The sequence below is a fragment of the Arachis ipaensis genome, chromosome B3 (genome assembly GCF_059453495.1).
Source record: "Arachis ipaensis isolate K30076 ecotype BB chromosome B3, ASM5945349v1, whole genome shotgun sequence".
Taxonomy (NCBI): Eukaryota; Viridiplantae; Streptophyta; class Magnoliopsida; order Fabales; family Fabaceae; genus Arachis; species Arachis ipaensis.
In genome coordinates this window covers 91,136,795-91,158,754 of record NC_142438.1, presented here as the reverse complement: position 1 = coordinate 91,158,754, position 21,960 = coordinate 91,136,795, and the positions used below count along the sequence as shown (strand labels likewise).

General features: G+C 34.5%; 1 long non-coding RNA gene across 4 annotated transcripts; it reads right to left on the bottom strand.

Annotated features, from left to right (window-relative positions):
* Positions 1-13: 13 nt before the first annotated feature.
* LOC148571551 (uncharacterized) lies at positions 14-21,815 on the bottom strand. Of its 4 annotated transcripts, XR_015907070.1 has the most exons (6): positions 21,242-21,815; positions 1,248-1,442; positions 729-951; positions 532-624; positions 339-440; positions 14-247 (listed from the first exon to the last, which is right to left on the bottom strand). It is a non-coding gene; the product is annotated as an uncharacterized LOC148571551 (long non-coding RNA). The 4 variants fall into 4 exon arrangements; XR_015907069.1 differs by having other exon boundaries at positions 532-951; XR_015907068.1 differs by having other exon boundaries at positions 339-951.
* Between the last annotated feature and the right edge of the window lie 145 nt (positions 21,816-21,960).

The following is a 21,960-nucleotide window of genomic DNA, read 5'->3' as shown; positions in this document are numbered from 1 at the left end:
GTGCAGTCGGAAATATGACAGTCTAATAGTAAGGGTGTTACATAATCATCCTCTAATACTCTTCAATTTGCACATCAGAATCCGATTGTTTTGTAGTAGTATTACCAGAAAGTTGAGTGGGACATGGTCCAACACCTAAGGTATGAACTCGTCCTGGGTGATCCTTTCCAAGAACTTGTCCAAGCGAATTATTTTGTGAAAGCTGCTTGGAGGATTCATCTTGGCTTTCAATATTCGCAGTTGCTTCCTACAGATATACTAGAATTAGGGTTATAATGATTTAAAATTAGCACAATAAATATAATAAGAGAAGTAAAAAATTTTAAAACATTCCTTACACCAACAACAGGCACATCGTCATGGATATACGAGTCACTTTTTTTTTTATGAATTATGGTCCATAACTCTCCTCTATGAATGGGCTTTCTTTGTAGTTTCTCCTATAATATTGATGTCGACACAATTATATAAATAACAACACTATATTTAGGAAAATGAAGCAAACTCTGAAACACAATAATTATTTGTTACCTCTTCGTCTTTTCATCTTGTCAATGTTTTGGAGCCACCAGTATGTGTGTGAATTTGCATTGATTGATTTAAAGAATTTTATTTACACTTTTTCTATGAACAAATAACAAAACAAATACAAATGAGACTGGACTAAATATTATAAATTTATCTTTTACGTAGACATATATATTTTAGGGGAAATAAATATAAAATACCATTTGTTGCCTTTGTTTCTTCCTTCAAGCGATATACAAGAAATCATTTCCAGTGATTTTCATCTATTCCTGATGGGAGATGCTTAACATTTTTTTAAAGAGTCTTTGTTTCATCGTAAAACTTATGATACAAGTTGTGTCTTGTATCCTTCTAGTTTTTTCATATCCTTTGCATAATTCCCTACTTTATTTTTCCTCCGGTGTCGTTCTCGTAGTGAAAGACCTGCTACAATTATTTGCCATTGTTAGTAACCAAAACCAATCAATAAGCATAAGACTATGGTAATGTGAAGAATATCAATAACAAAAAAAAGGCTAGTTTAAAATGAAAAAGTATAAGAATATAAGAATCTAGATGGCATTTAGTCGTTATTACATATAAGATAGAAATGCTGATTTAAACATATGAAACACAAAATATGAAAATTTAACCAGCAATATAATTTATCCATGTCGAAGTTTTCACACAAAAAAAATGATAACTAAATTGCCTTAATATGTCGAAATTAAAAGATCTACCTTAACTATGTTGTATGCGTGTTCCTTGATAGCTTTGTTCACTGTCTTCCAACTCTCTTCACAGATGAGAAACTAGGAATAGTCAATACCCAATTGGTTGCAACTCTTTGTTAAATAGGAGTATGATCTTTCTATTTAGAGGAAGTGCTATAGCCTCATTGACGCTCATCTTCATCCCTTTTGTCAAGCCATCCTCTAAGAATTGTTTAAAAAAATTGCAAGATAATCGTTGCACAAAAGAGAAATAGAAGTAAAGGACTTTAAAAATTAATATTAACAAAAATAGGAGGAAGAAAATTTACCAATGATAGTAACTTTCCAATTGTAACGACCCAATTAAACGTTATCAAAAGGCAGAACAATATCTACTACTCTTCTGCATGATCATACGTTGTCATAGGACGTCTCACTGGTATTTCATCAAGTAGCCTCATTACAGGAGCCTCGTAGAAAGGATTTAGGTTAAAGTTCGTATTTAAAACCAGTCTCTCAGTATTTACATATAAACAGAGAACGGAGTTTATCCTAGACTCAGAACACTACCTAGAACAGAATCCTCTTTGCGGAACGATCACTCGCAAGTCACGGAAGAGTACTCCTGCCTCCATTTGAAGGGGGGAGAGAATGGATAAGAACAGGAAAGTTCTTAGTAGAGTCGGGCTAATTAGTCAAGTTAATCACTTCCGTCGTGCTTATTAGTCAGTAATATATTTTCTAGTAAACAGAAGAAAACATAGAGAATAGATAAATAGAGAAAACGGAAAAATAGAATACAAATATAGAAATACAAGATAATAGCACATAGTAAATACAGAGAATAAAATACAAACAAAGAAAGTATATATCCATACAACAATCATAACAAAAAAATGTGCAACCAAGTATGATGCATGTCTGTCCTATGCAGGTCATGAGCTCACGTGTCGGTTTACACCCTACAGCCCGACATTACCTAGGAACAAATCTTAGATATAGTTTTTTATTGTGTCCTTCGTGCATACATGTCGGTGGTTAAGAATACCACTCTTTCGTGACTACCGGCAGTCGACACAAAGCTCGCTACGATAATATACACACAAAGGGAAATAACAGTCCTCAGTTTGTGTGCATCTTAGAGATCAACACACAACAAAATAGCGATCCTCAATTTGTGGGCTATCCCCAAGATCAACACACAATAAAACAGCGATCCTCAGTTTGTGGACTATCCCGAGATCAACACACACAACAGTTTGTGGGTTATTCTTGTAATTAATGATTATTAATTCGTGGGTTTTCCCACATTTTAACATTTTTCATTATCCTTTCTAAATCTCAACAATTCATATAATACCTAGCCCTAAACGCAATCAAGCACTAACTATGTTGCTCCTAGATCACTTTCCTAATCGACATTTATCGTTGCATTTAAAGCTTTACTTACTTTTTCTTCTTTCTTTTATCTTTTCTTCAACTTTTTATCTTTCTTTTATCTTTTCATCACTAACATGTTCTTACCACACCCTAGGTATTTTATGAAGGTAATTATGAGATTTTGAGCTTAAAGTTGTCTTCCTAAAACTTTTAGAAAAAATTGCCTTTTCACTATTATTTTATTATTATTTATTTTTTAATAATATTTTAATCCAAATTTCAAAAATTTCATTTTGATCCCAAAAATTTTATAAAAATTATATTTTGACCCCTTAACTTTTGATTTTTATACTTTAACTCCCTAAACTTTTAATATTTATACTTCTCCCAAAACATAATATTTACACTTTAACTCCAAATGGATCAAAGAGCTGTTCTTGAGTGTTCTTGATAAAACTCAAAGTGTTCTTCGTAAATTCTTCAGACTCTTTCTTTAATTCTGACCCGTTTTTCAATCTTTTTGGTAACCGTTTTTTTTTTAATTCAAATTAAATTTGCAGCCACTAAATATCCATGATTTTCACTTGATTTCATCACAATTTCATCCCTAATTTAAGGGTTAGGGTTTGATTTTCCAGCTGCACCCAAGAACAACATTCATAGCTTGAATATCAAATTTTATCAAATTTTCACCAAAATTTCACCAAGAATCTCTCATAAACAATCAATTTCAAGCATAACCAAACCATACAACAATCACACAACTCAAACACAATTAATCAAGATTAATTTCACCAGACCTACCTTAATTTGTTTTTCCAAATTCGGTTGCTCTTTGAAGTGTTCTTAAAGCACATTTTCCTCCTAATATCAATCAAGAACAACTTTAAACCTCAAGATCACCAACGGGCCGAACCTTAGCAGCAGTTTAGGAAGGGATTTCTCATCTCAAACTTGCTGGAAATTAAAGTTCCTTGGCCCACAAGTCAAGTTAAATAAGAGATCTAAGGAAGAACATCAAGAAAACACATGTTTAAGCATGGTGTTTATAACCGAACCAAAGAGGAGAGATGAGCAGCCACCTAACCTAATTTTGATCCATGAAAAGTGACATGGATTTGAAGAGGAAGGAGAGAGGATCCCTTTAATTGGTTTGAAATTTTGGTTTGGAAGAAATCAAGATTTGAAGTTCTATGTGTTCAAAATTTTCTCTCTTTTCTTTCTCTCTTATTTTCGGCCGTTCAAGGTAGAAATGAGCAGCTTGGAGTGTCTTAGGGGTGGGGGAAAATGTGCTTGATGATAATTTGCTAGTTAGGGAGGTGGTTGAAAAATATCTCAGGTATATAATTACTGAAACTAGATATATTAGAACACAAATAACAACACTTATAGAGATTAATATATGAGCTGCTAATATAGATGACACTAGTAACATGATTAACATGAGAATAAAAAATATATGAGGAGGCATTAGCATTGCTAAAGTCATCAAAGAGTGCTGGTGTTAACCTACACTAGTAGACTGTGAGTCCGGTTAAACTTATCTCCTGTTTTTTACTAAAGCAGATCAAATAAAATTATAATATTACTTAAGTAGCTCTAATATTAATATAATAATAATTTTATATTACTATTTCTCTTCTATCACGAATCGAGTTCGGCTCGTCAAATTGAGACTAACTATAGAAACTAGAATATGAAATTCCTAACCTAAGCGGCTCAAAAACTAGGTTCTTCGCGACTATGTCGTCGAGCTTAACTCAGTAGAGGTTATTGCTTAGCAATGACATAATGATGATGTAGATTGGGGTTATTGATGATGCAGTAGAGGTGCTTGGAGGTGCTTCCTTCACAGAACTTCCAAAAAACTCCGTTTTGTCAAAAACTAGGTCGTTACATTCTATCCTCCTTAAAGAAAATTTTGCCCTCAAAATTTCAGCCACGTGCAAGAATTCATCTTCAAGCGATCTATTTCTTTCAAGCCATCCTAACAAAGATACCGGTCCGTTCCTTACAACATCCAAATCTCACATAGACATAGCCATGGAGATCATAACAACTTTGAAGAAAGCTATGCCTCACATCGATTCGTCGTTCAGAGCTCAATTAAACTATGCCTATTCGCAGTCATTGAGGTCTTATCCGCACCAAACAATCAACATTAAGGTGATCAATCTTAATATCTCAAGTTAATCACGAACATTCCCAAAATGAGCACTCATAGACATTCATACCAATTGTATCTCAAAGATACCCTAACAGCATGAGACACACATACAGAGCATGCAGTGAAGCATGATTCAGTCCACTCCCCAGGCTCTACTAGAAATGAACTACTCTGATACCAAATTGTAACAACCCACTTTTCAATATGTCTATATTATATCGGAAATTGAGTGCTATCAACTTGTCTTCCTAATTATTATCTATTATTTGTTATATGAGCCTGAGTCGTTGTTTAAAGTGTAGTTTTTTGCAAGGTACTTTTCTTTGAAAATGTTTGGATTAATAAACGAAATAATCATAATTTATATACAAATAATAACAAGTAAAATAGTTAAAGACAACCACACGTATATACATCTCATACAGTTATCAACATTTAGTTATCCATCCTTTATTAGAGTATATATCTCACTTAGAACACCCCTAGAAATAGATAGATAATAATTATATATATATAGGCCCTGACCTGTTCAAAAATTCCCTAAGCCAGCGCCCAGGCTAGCCTAGACTCTATACTCACCTAATCCATCTAAACTACGAAAGCGGAGGAGAATACATGCTAGGTCTTCAAAATCCGGGTCAGGTTGAACGTCATCAAAAGGCGGAACATCATCTACTACTACTCCTCTACACGATCATACGTTGTCATAAGACATCTCACTGGTATTTCATCAAGTATCCTCATAACAGGAGCCTCGTACAAAGGAGTTAGGTTAAAGTTCGTATTCAAAACAGGTACAGATGTCAGCTAGTCTCTCAGTATTTACATATAAACAGAGAATGGAGTTCACCATAGACTCAGAACATTACCTAGAGCGGAATCCTCTTTGCAAAACGATCACTCGCAAGTCACGAAAGAATACTCATGCTTCCATCTGAAGGTGGGAGAGAAGGGATAAGAAGTGGGGAGTTCTTAGTAAAGTCGAACTAATTAGTTAAGTTAATCGCTTCCGTCGTGCTTATTAGTCAGTAATATATTTTCCAATAAGCAGAAGAAAACATAGAGAATAGATAAATAGAAAAAATAGAGAAACAGAATACAAATAGAGAAATACAAGATAATAGCACACCGTGAACACAAATAATAGAATACAAACAGAAAAAGTATATATTCATACAACAATCATAACAAAAAGAATGTGCAACCAAGTATGATACATGTCTGTCCTATGCAGGCCATGAGCTCACGTATCGGTTTACACCCTGCAGCCCGACATTACCTAGGAACTAGTCCTAGATATTGTTTCCCATTGTGTCCTTCGTTCATACGTGTCAGTTATTAAGAATACCACTCTTTCATGACTACCGACAGTCCACACAAAGCTCGCTTCCATAATATATGCACAAGGAAAAACAACAATCCTCAGTTCGTAGGCGTCCCCGAGATCAACACACAACAAAACAGCGATCCTCAGTTTATGGGCTATCCCCGAGATCAACACACACAACAGTTCGTGGGTTATTCCCGTAATCAATAACTATCAATTCGTTGATTTTTCCGCATTTTAACATTTTTTGCTATCCTTTCTAAAACTCAACAATTCATATAATACCTAGCCCTGAACGCAATTTATCTTTGTCTTTAAAACTTTACTTACTTTTTCATCATTTTTTTAATCTTTTCTTCAACCTTTTATCTTTCTTTTATCTTTTTCTCACTAAGATATTCTTACCACTCCCTAGGTATTTTATGAATGTAATTATGAGATTCTGAGATTAAAGTTATCTTCCTAAGACTTTTAAGAAAATTGCCTTTTCACTATTATTTTTAATAAAATAATATTATTAATAAAATAATATTATTTAATATTTTATTATCTTATTTAATAATATTTTAATCCAAATTTTTGAAACATTTCATTTTGATCCCAAAAATTTTATAAAAATTATATTTTGATCCCTTTAATTTTTTATATTTATACTTTAACCCCTAAACTTTTAATATTTATACTCCTGCCCCCAAAACATAATAATTTTATACTTTGACCCCAAAATAGATAAAAGGGTCGTTCTTGAGTGTTCTTGATAAAACTTAAAGTGTTCTTCGTAATTCTTTAGACTCTTTCTTTAATTCTAACCCGTATTTCAATTTTTTCGGTAACCAATTTTTTTCTAAAATTCAAATTAAATTACCAGCCATTAAATTCCCATGATTTCCACTTGATTTCAATAAATTTTCATCCCCAATATAAGGGTTAGGGTTTGGTTTTCCAGCTTCACCCAAGAACAACATTCATAGCTTGAATATCATCAAATTTTATCAAATTTTTACCAAAATTTCACCAAGAATCACTCATATAAACAATCAATTTCAAGCATAACCAAATCATATAACAATCGAACAACTCAAACACAATTAATCAAGATTAATTTCACCAAATCCTACCTTAGTTTGCTGCCCCAAATTCGGTTGCTCCTTGAAGTGTTCCTAGAGCACTTTTTCATGTTAAAAACAATCAAGAACAACTCTAAACCTCAAGATCACCAACAGGACAAACCTTAGCATCAGGTTAGGAAGGGATTCCTCATCTCAAATGTGTTGGAAATTGAAGTTCCTTGGCCCACAAGTCAAGTTAAACAAGAGATCTATGGAAGAACATTAAGAAAACACATGTTTAAGCATAGTGTTCATAACCGAACCAAAGAGGAGAGATGAACAGCCACCTAACCTGATTTTGATCCATGCAAAGTGACATATATTTGAAAAGGAAGAAGAGAGGATCCCTTTAATTGGTTTGGAAGAAATCAAGATTTGAAGTTCTATGTGTTCAAAGTTTTCTCTCTTTTCTTTCTCTCTTATTTTTGACCATTCAAGGTGGAAATGAGCAGCTTGGATTGTCTTGGGGGTGAGGAAAAATGTTTTTGATGATGATTGGCTAGTTAGGGAAGTGGTTGAAAAATATCTCAGGTGTATAATTACTAAAACTAGATGTATTAGAATACAAATAACAACACTTATAGAGATTAATATCTGAGCTGCTAGTATAGATGACACTAGTAACATGATTAACATGAGAATAGAAAATATATGAGGAGGCATTACCATTGCTAAAGTCATCAGAGAGTGCTGGTGTTAACCTGCACCAATAGATTGCAAGCCCGGTTAAACTTATCTCCTGTTTTTAACTAAAGCATATCAAATAATATTATAATATTACTTAAGTAGCTCTAATATTAATATAATAATATTATTATGTTATTATTTCTCTTCTCTCATGAATAGAGTTTGGCTCATCAAACTGAGACTAACTACGAAAACTAGAATCTGAAATTCCTAACTGAAGCGGCTCAAAATCTAGGTTCTTCGCGACTGTATCGTCGAACTTAACTCAGTAGAGGTGCTTGCTTAGTGATGACATAATGATTATGTAGATTGAGGTGCTTGGTGATGCAGTAGAGGTGCTTAGAGGTGCTTCCTTCATAGAACTTCCAAAAAACTCTATTTCGCCAAAAATTAGGTCGTTACTCCAATAATATGTATCTTTGCGTTTGCTGTCATTGTTCTAATCTTCGGGTTCGTGGGTATTCAATAAGTCATTAATGTGGTCATCAAACGACTCAACTTCATTCGCCTCCAGGTCATAATCTTCATCATCTAAAGATATATCGGCCACTTTATAGCGATGCCGAGTCTTTATGCATTATGTGGGAGTTTGAGGGTCATCACTTCGACTTGTCAATGCTAGCCGTCTATCAGTGCACGGTTCACGAAATGGTCATTAATACGGGATGCTGGAGCACTATTAGCTGACGAAAATGGAGGAGCTCTATCACGTGGTTGCTCACATGATACCTGAGCTCCTTTAGGCATTGTTCCAACTTTAAGGCAAGATGAAATCATTTAGAATGATATTGCACAAAAAGATTTAATTTTGAATTATTAAATTCATAAACTAATAATTTTTCGTGAAAAAGTTACAAAAAGGCTCAATGATATAATTAAAGGCTACATAATTTTTACATAATCTTATGTAAAAAAATGTTAAGGACGATCACTCATCATAGTATCCTTAGTTTCGGTATTAGTTCCGACATGATTTGGGGTTCCTGTATAATGTTGTGCTAGACAAATATTAGCAAAACAAAAATAAATAAAAAAAAGCATTAAAACAAATACAAAATAAGAACTACAAAGCAATACAAGGAAAAAAAAACATATACAATAGCTTAATAATTAGATCTAATGGTTATTAAGGAGTGCACATTGCCAACCACATTCTTTTTTTAGCTTTTAGCTTTGGTTCCGTTGAGTACAAATTTGGTTAATAATATATATACCTTATATTAGATCACTTCCTACATACACAAAGATGCGAATTGAGAAGAAACTAAAACATAATTAACAGTTATTGAATTTCGTTAAACTAACTCTGTAACGATTGTGAGTATATATACTGTGTGAAGTTTAATCCTAATTTTTTCGGAGGGGATTTGATATTCGATTTTATCTTTCTTGTCCCATATGCATATGTTTGTTTTTTCTAAGATTTGAAGCTAAAGTTTTTTCGTATAATATATTTATCATCTTAAGTAGTTTTTACATTAAATTATTATTAATATTATTATTATTTAATAAAAAATGAATAAAAAACTCAGATGTCTATTAATATATTCATTTCTATAACGTGTTTGTAGATGTTATAATTGTGATGTGTTTGAGTAATGCTCAGTCTAAGTAAGTGTAAATTGTTTTGGGTCTAACATGTATATAATTTTGGTGTGTGCAAAATCAGTCAATTTTTGTAGTATCTTTTATTATCTCATTGGAAAGTTATGAAACATATTCTTAAATACTTGCAAGGAACTAAGAATTTTGGTTGAGTCTTCAATAAGTCTGATGATTACAGATTGTATGGGTTTTTTGATGTCGACTAGGCTGCTAATTTTGAAGATCGAAACCTTGTAACTGGTTTTTGTACATTCTTTAGCATTGATCTAATATTTTGGTGCTGTAGCAAACAAATCACAATCTTTAGATTGTCTACAGAAGCAGAATTCAGAAGTTTGGCTATGTATGAAGCTAAGCTTGTGTAACGGCAAAATTTTGTCCAAGAACTAAAGATTAATCTCCCTATAGCACCTATAATCTTGTGCGATAATATGAATACTATAATATTGAAAGCAAATTCAATATTATATGAAAAGACAAAAAAATCTCAAATGGACATGTAGTCGAAACAAAATTAATAAAAAACAGCTCAATGTTGTACATATATTAAGAATAGATCCTGAAATTCTAACAAAACCATTGAATATAGCTTCTTTTCTAAGACTGAGATGCAAACTCATATTGGTTCCCAAACCTCTCTTGCGTTTGAGGGGGGATATAAAGGAAAAATAACTATCACTCTAGTTAGTTGTGTTATACGTGTACAATTTCTGTTATAGGTAGTTAGAGGTGTTCAAAATTTATTCTTGATCTTTCTTGAGCTTCTCTTGTTTATTCAATACCTATAAATATTGCCCTTTCTTTAGATGTGAATGACATTTACTTTACAGTTTCAATTCTGTATTTCTTTTTTCGTTTACTATCTTTTTTTCCAAAAAACTACAGATTTAGCATTCTATTTTCTCTATAACTTTTAAGATCATTTCAAGCTTAAATTTTTTGTGAAAAGTGATTTTGTGATATAATATCAAAATTTTTATGATCAAAAAGTTTAAAATTTAAAATTTGGTTCATTAGTAGATTTTCCCCTTCAGCATTAGGGAAGAAAGAGAGTTTTTTGTTTGCTCTCTCAAGAGTTTCAATCGGTCCGAGGAAGCAATGCGTATCTGTACCGATTGTGAAGGAGAATAGGATACTGGTGTCATTGACCTGCAAATGGGGATCGTCAATGATTTCATCATTTACTTGGTTAAGGATGCGAAGAGCTGGTGGAGATGGTGGTGCTATTATGGGGCCTTTACCCTTGCCTTAGGTGGCAGCCTAAGAAGAAGAACCAGCCTTTTTTCCAGGAGAGGAAGTAAGAATGAAGGTTGAGGGTTTCTGTGAGGAAATTTTTGGTACAGAGAAAATTTAGAGGATGATGAAGTTCGAGAAGTTCGAACAAAGGAGAGAATGATGAATTTAAAGTATTGCCGTAGCCGTTACTGTGGAAGGAATGCGAATAGAGGTAACTTCGTGAGGAAGATGAAGTAATGGAGAGAGAAAGCGCAAGTCTTGGGAGACGTGTCGAGTGGATCAATAGTAATGGAGAGTTTAAATGACAATTATTACTGGTTTGAAAACTAGCGTCTTTTGGATTAAGTGCTTTATTGTTCGATAATGATATCGAAGGCAACCACATTAATCCAAGGGGGCAATTTTTTGATCGAAAAATATTTTCAATAAAAGTGAGTTGAATCGAAATAAGTCAAGTGTGGTTTCTCGAAAAGACGCACGCATAAGTATGAAATTGGAGGTAATCAGCGCTGATTTGGATTTCGATTGTTTTGTTGATCAACTGAGCCAAATCAAGTAGAAGACTCGATTCGAAGAATTGAGTAAGGCCTTCGAAAGAGCTAATCGAATATTTGTGAAAGTGGGAAGTTAATGGCTTTTATTGAACGAGGAGATCATGGGGAATATCTACAATCATGCGGCGGGAACGCTTACCAAGAGAGACTGCAATTCAAATTTGAAATGTCATATTTAATTGTAATTAATTGTGAATTAATTGTCAGTTATGTAAGATTAGCCTATAAATACTAGGAAATATTAGTGAATAAGGGTTGGAACTTTTACTCAGAAAAAATACTCAAGCACACTCACATCCCAGCGAATTCCTGAGTCTGCAATCGAGTTAACTTTTCTGTAGGGTTCCTTCCATCTTCATTTCTTTTCTTTCAATTTACTTTACTTTTCTGTAAATTTGATATTTCAAGTAATTCTATTATCTCAAGTGTTTTATATTTTCTTTGTCCAAGTTATCTTTCTACACTTTAAAATTCTATGTCGAAGTCCGTTGATTCAATCAATTGCATTTTTATTGTTCTCCTTTAATTTTAATGCAAACTCTACTGTTTTTTGCACATTCATTCTTCGAAACTTTAATTATTTGTATTCCCTTTACAGATTTACAAATTTTCTTTACTTTATTTACAACACGTGTCTAATCGAAGACGCTTTGATGCGCTTTTAGAAAACGGGTACTCACACAGAGGAGTAGGTTTCGCTCCCAGATCACTAGATATCAAACCACCATCGATTTGCTAAAAATTAACAAAACAAATTAGCACGCCCAGTGGGACAGTTTTAAATCAAAGTGTATCAAATAAATATTTTTCCAGTATTTTTTAGTGTATTCAATTACGAAGTGGGAGGATCATTCACATGGCTGATGAATTATCGAATGTGAATGGTGGTTCATCCACCAATGATAGCATACCAGTGTCCATACAACAAGCCAACGTGTATTCACGTTCGGAAGGTGTAATTGGGACTGAAAGTATAGTCGTTACGACTATTCAAACTGAGAATGTTGGACGCAATATTCGTCCACGTGGCCCAGTGCCACCATATCAGCCTCCATTAACCGTTGGTTAGCCTCCTTATGGTCTCCCTCCTGGTTATACCCCGCTGGTGGGTGGTTTCGCGCCACCTGTCCGCTTTGGGAATGGAAATGGAGTTAATAATGTTCAAAACTCACAACAGCATTCCGAGTATTCTCGTGATTATACTGTGGGTTCCACTTCGAATGTTGCGAATTCGATGGCAGTATATCGACAACAAGTGGAGGAAAGTCATCATGACTTAGTCAATTTGTTGACTCAGCAAATGACTACAATTCTGAATCCCATGATGACTGATCATGAGTCAAAATTCGAGCATCTTGCTAGACAAGTCGATAGAATTGCTCGAATTGTTAATTATGATGAAGGTGAAAGGCATAATGTCAGGGGAAATAACAAAGGGATGGAAAATATTTTTCAAAATGAAAACAATATCCCAAATCAAGAAAATCCTCGCGTGGTTCCCCGGGGTCAAAATGTTGATGACTTTTTAGCCAGATTGCATGGTGGCGAACGCTATCAAGTCACTAGAATTGTAGAAGTTTTAAATCGGGTTGGATTGAACGTTGGATTTATGAACCAGCCGCATTTTGTCTCTGCTTTTTCCCAAGTGGTCCAAATGGCAGAAGTGCCAAGAGGGGTAAAAAAATCCAAAGATAGCCACAAAATTTGTTGGTGAAGTTGGAGAATCAACTACTGAACATGTTGCTCGTTATTTGGTTGAGATCAGAAATTTAGCTAATAATGAAAATTTGAAAATAAAACTTTTTCCTTCATCATTGACGAAGAATGCATTTAATTGGTTCTCGAATCTTAGACAAAATTTGATTATAACATGGAATCAGTTAGAAACTGCCTTTCACGCTCAGTTCTATTGAGGTGAAATGAACGTAGCAGTTACCGATTTAGTGGCTTTGAAACGTGAAGATAGTGAGACCATTGATGATTATTTAATACGTTTCAAAAATACTAGGAGTAGATTCTATGTGTCATTACCTGAGAATGAGATAGTGAAAATAGCAACTATGGGATTAGGATTCTATATGCGCAGGAAATTGCTTAATGTGCATATTCCCGATTTGGCACATTTGGCTGAAAAGGTTAGACAGACTGAACTCATGAAAAAAGAAAAAGAAAAATATAGAAATGAGCAGAGGTCAAAGAGTAGGTCTTTTACTCGAAAGGAAAATGTTGCTTATGTAACCATGGAGTCCTCAGAGGAGGAACTCGATTTCGAGACTGAAGTTGATTTGGCTGAACTTAAAAAAGGTCCTCCATATGTTTGTTCTTTGTTGAAGAAACTTTCTAACAATGAAAAGTCGAATGATTCAAAACTAAAAAGTGAAAAGAAATATAGTTTTGATATTTCAAAATCTGATCAGATTTTCAATGTGTTACTTAAAGATAAACAATTAGTTTTACCTGAGGGTAGAACTTTGCTTTCTGTGAAAGATTTAAAAGGAAAGCCTTATTATAAGTTTCATCAAGTAACAAGTCATTCGACTAACAGTTGTGTCTGTTTCAGGGACTTGATTCAAGAGGCAATCATGGAAGGACGATTGAAGTTTGATGATGGCAAGAAGGAAATGAAGGTTAATGTAGATCCCTTCGAAGTCAATGCTAGTTGTGTCGAACCTTGCCTAGGGGTGAACATGGTTGGCATGTCCTATGATTTTGATGTGGCTCTAGATAACTTTAAGTCACAGGTAAGATCTGTATATCCTAGGACAGGAGATGGCCTGCTGGATTTCTTAGTTCAGCAAAAGATCAAAGACCGGGATGTATCTCTATGTCCTCGGTGCAACGCTGTTTTCGATGCTGAAGCAGCGGCGATCTTTGAAAAGGAAAGGATGAATAAAGAATTGGCTCATAGGGAGGAACAAGCACAACAAAGACAGCCAATTCGACGTGTGGAGGGTTCTAGTTCAAAGATCCCTCAGCATGATGTGACTGCACCTTTAAGCCGATCCCAGGCTATAGGTGTTCAATGGATTAGGAATTGTCAGGAATTCCAAAGGCATGATCATCTGTATCGACGTAACCCTCAATGGGGGCATCGAGCACCTTCCCGAAATCAGTATGCCTTCTATCGGAGTCGAGCCAGAGGTTATCCAAGAGGTAGAGGTGGAGGAAGAAGTTTCAATCGGAATAAGAAACTTCAAATGGAGACAGGAAAAGAGGTAAGCAAGGGGGCAACGTCTTCTGTGCATTCTCGAATTGTCTTTCCTTCTGATGGAGAGACTTACCCTAAGGAAATTCCATCACCTGCGAAGATGGAAAAAGGTAAGGCAGTGGCTCAATCCTCTGGGGTCGACAAACATAAGGACGTTGATGTTGATGAGGAGTATTTTGATGAAGGAGATGATGATATGGTAGGAACGATCTCGATCATTCCAACTGAATACCTTGGAGAATGTGAAAGTAATCCAAATGAGGATTATGATTAAGAAGCTACAATGCCTTGTTAGGGAGACATTGGATCCATGGTGTAGGAGCTGTACCTTCTACTATGCATCAGAGCATGCTTCTGTGTACTAAAGAGGGTAAACCTGAAATTGTTAAAGCAGATTCAAGTCTGTATGTCGAGCAGACGCATGTTGATTTTAGGATTTATAATCGAAAATTGAAGCCTTTAAATGTTGATCGATCTCTAAATTCTTATAATTGTGAAGGGTGTTATTTGACTTCAGAAGGCCTTTCGGTAAAGTTGCGTTATCCAGACGTGGGCTTCGAACCGACTGGTTGGGACTGTCTTTCTTGAAGACTCTGAAGACTGCACCATGAGCCAGGTTGAGGAGGTTTACGATTACCTAGTAACATTACATAATTATTTAAATAATTTTCAGTTTTTAGAAAATAAAGATGATTCTTCTGATGAAGTTGAATCAGATAGGGTTAGTAAATTTGTTAATGGTGGTATGTTCGATTTGATGCTTCCAGTCGAATTTAGTTATGATTTCCCTACTTCTTGTAATGAAACCAATGATGCGAGTCGGACTGCCGATTTAATAACAGAGGCCCATTGTATAGAAAATAAAAGAAATGATGGCTTAATCAAAGATCAAATTTCCTCTATTTCTGATTATTTAATTGATTTCACTTTTGATTGCATCTATGATTTAGAACCTTTGGGATTTGAAAAATATTCAACCAAAGAGGATGATTATTATAAAGGGTTTGAATCTCAAGATCCCTTAAAAGAAATTAATCTAGGGACTATTGATGATGTTCGAAATACATATATTTGTAAAGATCTTGTTGATCCTTTTCGAACTGAGCTATTTAATCTTTTATATGAATTTAAAGATTGTTTTGCTTGGGATTATCATGAGATGTCTGGTCTCGATCGTTCGTTGGTAGAACATTGATTAGCATTGAAACCCAATGCTCGACTTGTAAAACAAACTCCAAGGCGTTTTGCTCCTGAAATCAATATTAAAATTAAAGAAGAAATAGAGTGCTTAATCAAAGCGAAATTTATTCGAACTGCACGTTATGTGGAGTGGGTATCAAATATTGTCCCTGTTATGAAGAAGAATGAGAAGTTATGAGTATGCATCGATTTTCGAGATTTGAATAATGCTACTCCAAAAGATGAATATTTTATGCCTATTGCAGATATGTTAATCGATTCTGCCACAGGGAATGAAATTCTTAGTTTCATGGATGGATATTCTGAATATAACCATATTTTTATTGCTGAAGATGACGTGGCAAAAACTGCTTTTCGTTGTCCTGGAGCATTAGGTACATATGAATGGGTGGTTATGCCTTTCGGTTTGAAGAATGCTGGAGTAACATATCAACGGGCAATGAATGCCATTTTTCATGAGTTTATTAGGAAGTTTATGGAGGTATATATCGATGATGTAATGGTTAAATCGATTTCCGTAAGTCAACATATTGACCACTTGAGAAAGGCATTCCTTACTATGAGGAAGAAAGGTTTAAAAATGAATCCGTTGAAATGTGCTTTTGGAGTATCGACTGAAAATTTCTTGGGATTTGTTGTTCATAAAAAAGGAATAGCCATTAATAAAAATAAAGAAGATGCAATATTAGCATTGTCTGCACCCAAATCGAAGAAAGAAGTGCAATCGTTTTTGGGTAAAGTAAATTATCTTCGAAAATTCATCTTGAATCTTTCAGATTGAACTAGGGTGTTTGCGCCTTTAGTGAAATTAAAAAATGGTTCGAAATTCGAATGGACCACAGAGTGGGCAGTTTATTATCTTAGTCGAGTATTAACTGATATCGAAGCAAGATATTCCCCAATTGAGAAATTGTGTTTGTCTTTATATCATGCCTGTATGAAATTAAAGTGTTATATGGTGGCTAAGTCAGTAAAAGTTATAGCACAGACTGACATAATTAAGTATATGTTAAGTTTCTCTTTGTTGCGGGGACGTTTGGGGAAGTGGATGCTGGCATTGACGGAATTTAATTTACAATATGTTCCCGCCAAGGCTGTGAAAGGACAGGTCATTGCAGATTTTCTTGTAGATAATTCGAAAGATCTGAATGACCAGGGGACAAACGTAATCGAAGTAGAAAACGGTTATTCGAAATTGTATTTTGATGGATCCAAGCATAAAGATGGTGCAGGAGTTGGGATTCTCATTATCTCACCAGAGGGTATTCCATCAGAATTCTTGTTTGAACTAAAGTATCCTTGTTCAAATAGTGTGGCCAAATATGAGGCTCTAATTTTGGGTCTTGAAATTTTAATCATCAAAGGGGCTTTAGAGGTTCAAATATTAGGGGATTCACAGTTAGTCTTAAAGTAGTTATCGAAAGAATTTAAGTGTAATAATGAGACGTTACAGAAATATTTTGTAACTGCTTGGGAATTATTAACATCTTTTCGAAATATTTCCCTGGTGCATATTCCTAGAATTCATAAAGAAATTGCTAATGAGTTAGCACAAATTGCTTCGAGGTATCGGGTTGGTCCAGAGACTCTTAGAAAATTATCTGGTATCTATCAAATATTAGTACCAGCAAATGAAAGAGAGGTTTTGTGTATGGATGAATGGGAAGATTCTGATTGGAGAAAGCCTATTGCTCTTTATTTAAAAGATCCCAATGTTGCAGTTAATAGAAAGATAAAATTACGAGCCATGAATTTTGTCTTGTTGGCTGATGAACTGTATAAAAAAGGGATTGATGGGAGTTTGTTAAGAAGCTTAAATCGAGATGATCAGAATATTGCCTTGGGTGAAGTCCATAATGGAATATGTGGTGCCCATCAGGCGGGGAAAAAGATGAGATGGGTATTATATCGAAATCATGTATATTGGCCGTCCATGATAAAAGATTGTATTAATTATGCGAAGGCATGTCTGGAGTGCCAAAAACATGGTTCGATTCAACAAGTTCCAGCATCTGAATCACATTCGATAATAAAGCCATGGCCATTTAGAGGTTGGGCTCTGGATTTGATTGGATTAATCCATCCCCCTTCATCAAAACAACACAACTTTATTTTAGTGGCTATTGACTACTTCACGAAATGGGTTGAAGCAGTTCCGTCAGTAGAGGTTGGTCAAAATGAAATAATAGACTTCGTTGAGGAACATATTATCCATCGATTTGGAATTCCTCAGACGTTAAGTACTGACCAATGAACTATATTTATTGGCCAACGAATTAAAAATTTTGCATCTTCGAGAAGCATTAATATGATCACTTCAACTCCTTATTATACACAATCTAATGGACAAGTAGAAGCAGCAAATAAGATATTGATAAACTTGATTAAAAAGCATATCGGGAATATGCCTTGAATGTGGCATGAAACTTTAAGTCAAATATTATGGGCTTATCAAAATTCGCCAAGAGGTTCAACAGAAATTAATTTGAATACTTTAAGAGTAGCAAGACAGAATGATTTGCCAGTCGATGATTATTGGAATGCAATGTTCGATGAATTAAATGAATTGGACTCAGAGCAAATCCTGGCACTTGATAATGTAATTCAACAGAAAGAAAGTGTTGCGCGAAGTTATAATCGTTGAATTAAGGAAAAGTTTTTCAAAATAGGCGAGTTAGTTTTAAAAGTCATTTTATCGATGGAGAAGAAATCGAGGTTTTTGGGTAAATGGTCCCATAGTTGGGAAGGCCCTTTTCAGGTAATAGGGGCATATTCTAGAAATATCTATCATATCAAAGATATCGAGTCAAGGAAAGTGATTAACTCGATTAATGAAAAATACTTGAAACTTTTCTATTGTTGGCAAACATAAAAGTTCAATATATATAAAGTTCAAAAAAGACAAGGGATAATACAAAATAGAATTAAAAAGGGAAGTCAGGGTGCTACTAGACTTGCCAAATCGGAGCACAGTTTTGCTCTATTGTTTTCCAGAATTGAAAGCTCTTCTATTTGTTTGAACTTGTCGGCTTGAATCTTCTCAAGTTGTTTTTCATATTCTCCCTGCTTGGTATCGATTGAGACAAGTTCCTGAATAAGGAGATGATGTTCTTGTTGGGCTGCGGCCAGAGGTTTGGCTAAAGTAGCTCGATTTCGGCGTATAGTGGCAAGTTGTTCTTGGATTTGAATTAATTATGCTTCGAGCCTTGCTTCTTCTTGATCATGGAAAGCCTGAACAGAAATAGCATGGGAGATTCTCCAATCAAATTCTTCACGAGAGGTTTGGATTGGTTGAGCAATTGCGAAGCAATCTTCTATATTGGATCTGACCGTAGCTTTTTTATTTTCAGTTTCTTGAAGTTGGAACTGAGATGCAACGCTTTCGTTGAGAAGTTGTTTGAATTCTTTAATTGAAGCAGAATATGGTATGTTAGTTGGGAGTTCAAAAGAAGAATTTAAAAGATCAGCCAGGAGTTTGTTAAGGATTGGATCATTAACCCAGGTAGTAAGAGGATGATCTAAGAGCTTGATGAGTGATCAAAGTTGTTCCCGAGTATCAGGATCTAATTTGATTGAAGGCCTTGATGAAGCAGGTCTTGAGATTTCTGGTTCAGGTCCAGGTATTCAAAACAGAGATCAAGTCGTCCAAGGTAGCACTGGTTGGAGTGGTAGGAGCATTTGATGTTTTGGGTCTTGGATCTGGAGGGGTCTGAGGATTAGCTAGAAGGGAAGGTTTAGGTTGTAGCTCTGGAGGGGTTTTCGAAACCTTAGATCGAGAGGAAGTTGAATTGGTGGTGTCAGCAGCTTTAGAAGCAGAATCAGAGTCTGCGACTACTATGTTTTCTATGGAAGATACGGTTTGATTATTTGGTGAAATTGATTCAAGTCTATGGGTTTCTTCTGGAGAGTGCTGCAAAGGATTTGCTATCAGATCAATCACTTGTGTTATGTGAGGAAGAGGTAGATGAGTAGCAGGAATTAATTGCAGGGACCCTGTGAACTGAATTGAATCATGTGATGTGGAGTGCACAAAGGAGTAGGTTTCGCTCCCAGATCACTAGATATCGAACCACCATCGATTTGCTAAAAATCGACAAGATATATAGTAAAATCTGTTACTTATTATTTATGATAAAAGTTCTTGAAAAAAACTGTTTGTATAGTTATTATTGCCTGACATATAGCTATGAATTTCGCTTTCAACCTTATCCTAATTAAATTATAGAATAAATTACCATTTATATATATGAAAGATATAAACGCTGACAAATGTATTCATATAAGAATAAAACGATAATTGTACTCACAGAAGATAGCTTCTGTGTGCCAAGAATACTCTAACGGACCAATTGTGTAACCAACGTCTTGGTACTCTTGGCACACAAAAACTATCTTCCATGATTATAATTATCGTTTTATTCTTATATGGATACATTTGTCAGCATCTGTATCTTTTATCGGTACAAATAGTAATTTATTCTTAAATTATACTATTAAAACACCTTTCAGCATTGGGGCCATATGTTGTCATCCATTTAGCATCTAGCTTACTAGGATTCAATTTTGTAGAATGACGAGAACACTCCACTTCAATATGTTAGACAAAAGAAGAACAATTATTATATTATTATGAGTTCAATTATGGAGCTAATTTTTTTAGTTAATATTAGTTATTTTTTATTCTAAATTTTAAGTTTTACTTTTAGATTTTAAATCTTAAATCTTAACATTAAATTCTACATCCTTCAAAGAATAAAAATTTAAAAATAATTTTACAATAAAAAATTAGCTAATATTAATTAATTAAGAATTAATTCTCTATACTTAATTTATTATTATTATGTAGCATTATTTCTTCCTCCATGTACTGTTTGAAGTCTCCCTTGACTCAAGTTTGTACCGACCATTGCATCTAGCTATTTTATTTATTTGGAAAATGACCAAACCTCAATTTTAAAGATATGTGTGACATCAATTGATGATTTCTCAAAAATCTGTGATATCATATTAGTATTTGAAAGAGTACAAATAAATATCATTAGTTTAGTACAAATTGATATCACATTCTATTTTTAGCTTTTAGCTTTGGTTCCGTTGAGTAAAATTTTCGTGAATTCTAAACCACTATCTAACTTATACATGCAAATCTTTAAAAAGATTTTTTATCTAATATATTTATGCCTTCGACTTCTGTGTTTATTATGTTTTGTTCTTCTATTGTTATTTACTTTAATGAGTTTTCATGTTGCTGTTTTCTCTTTATTGATGCAATTATTGGGTGGTGTTAGAATTTTCATTTTCACATGACCCATTATCATGTTCACAATTTTTCTACTTGTGATCAGATTTTTATTCATTTCAAAACCTTCCTTAGCTTATTTTAACTCTCTCATACTTGGTTTCGTTGAGTGGTTTTGATTGGAAAGTGTTCTGAATTCACACTGCTAAATCGCCTATATAACAATATGACAAAATCAAAATAATCAATGCATATAGAAGGGAAAAAAATCTCTTCTGCAGCATAATTAAGTCCAGGATTAGTGCATACCAAATTTTACAAGGTTGCGAGTGGAGATCCTACGTCGGAGAAGTATGCTCCAAGATCTGTATGCAAGTCATCAAGGATGTCCCTGGAGTTTCAATCAGATATATTGTGTCGGGAAAATGATTGTATGCATGGAAACAGAGAAGAAAATAGAGAAAGGAGAAAACAGAGGAGGAACGGAATTCACGAGAGAGGTAGAGCACGACGATGGAACCAGAGTTACAACTCGTAGAGGCTGAGACACGGCGATGGAACTAAAATGGCATCACTGATGGCGTACGACAATTCAAACGACGCGTCAAGACAGGGGAAGAGGTATCCTTACTGACGTGAGGTTGATGGAGAGGAGCAGAAGGAGGTTTGGGTTGGCTTACAGTTCGACTAGAGTGAGATGCTCACCTTAGAAGATTGACATTTGGCTTTTCTTAGGGTTTGAAAGGGAGAAGACTGAGAAAAGATTGAGATTTGGCAAGGGAAAAGAGGCGCTCATCCTAAAAAAAGGAAGCGTTGAATCTTGACCTACACTGTTTAGATTTAGGATAGGTTTGAATTTGGGAGGTGCGCTCGTTTTGGGGGATTTGATGAAAACAGAAACTGCTAAGATTTGGGAGGAGATCAAATTTGACCATCTGAGTTCATTTTTACCGTTTGAAAGCACCTATTATCCTGTACAAGTGTAATTATCCGTGCAATACACGTGATAAAATTGAAATTATAATTTT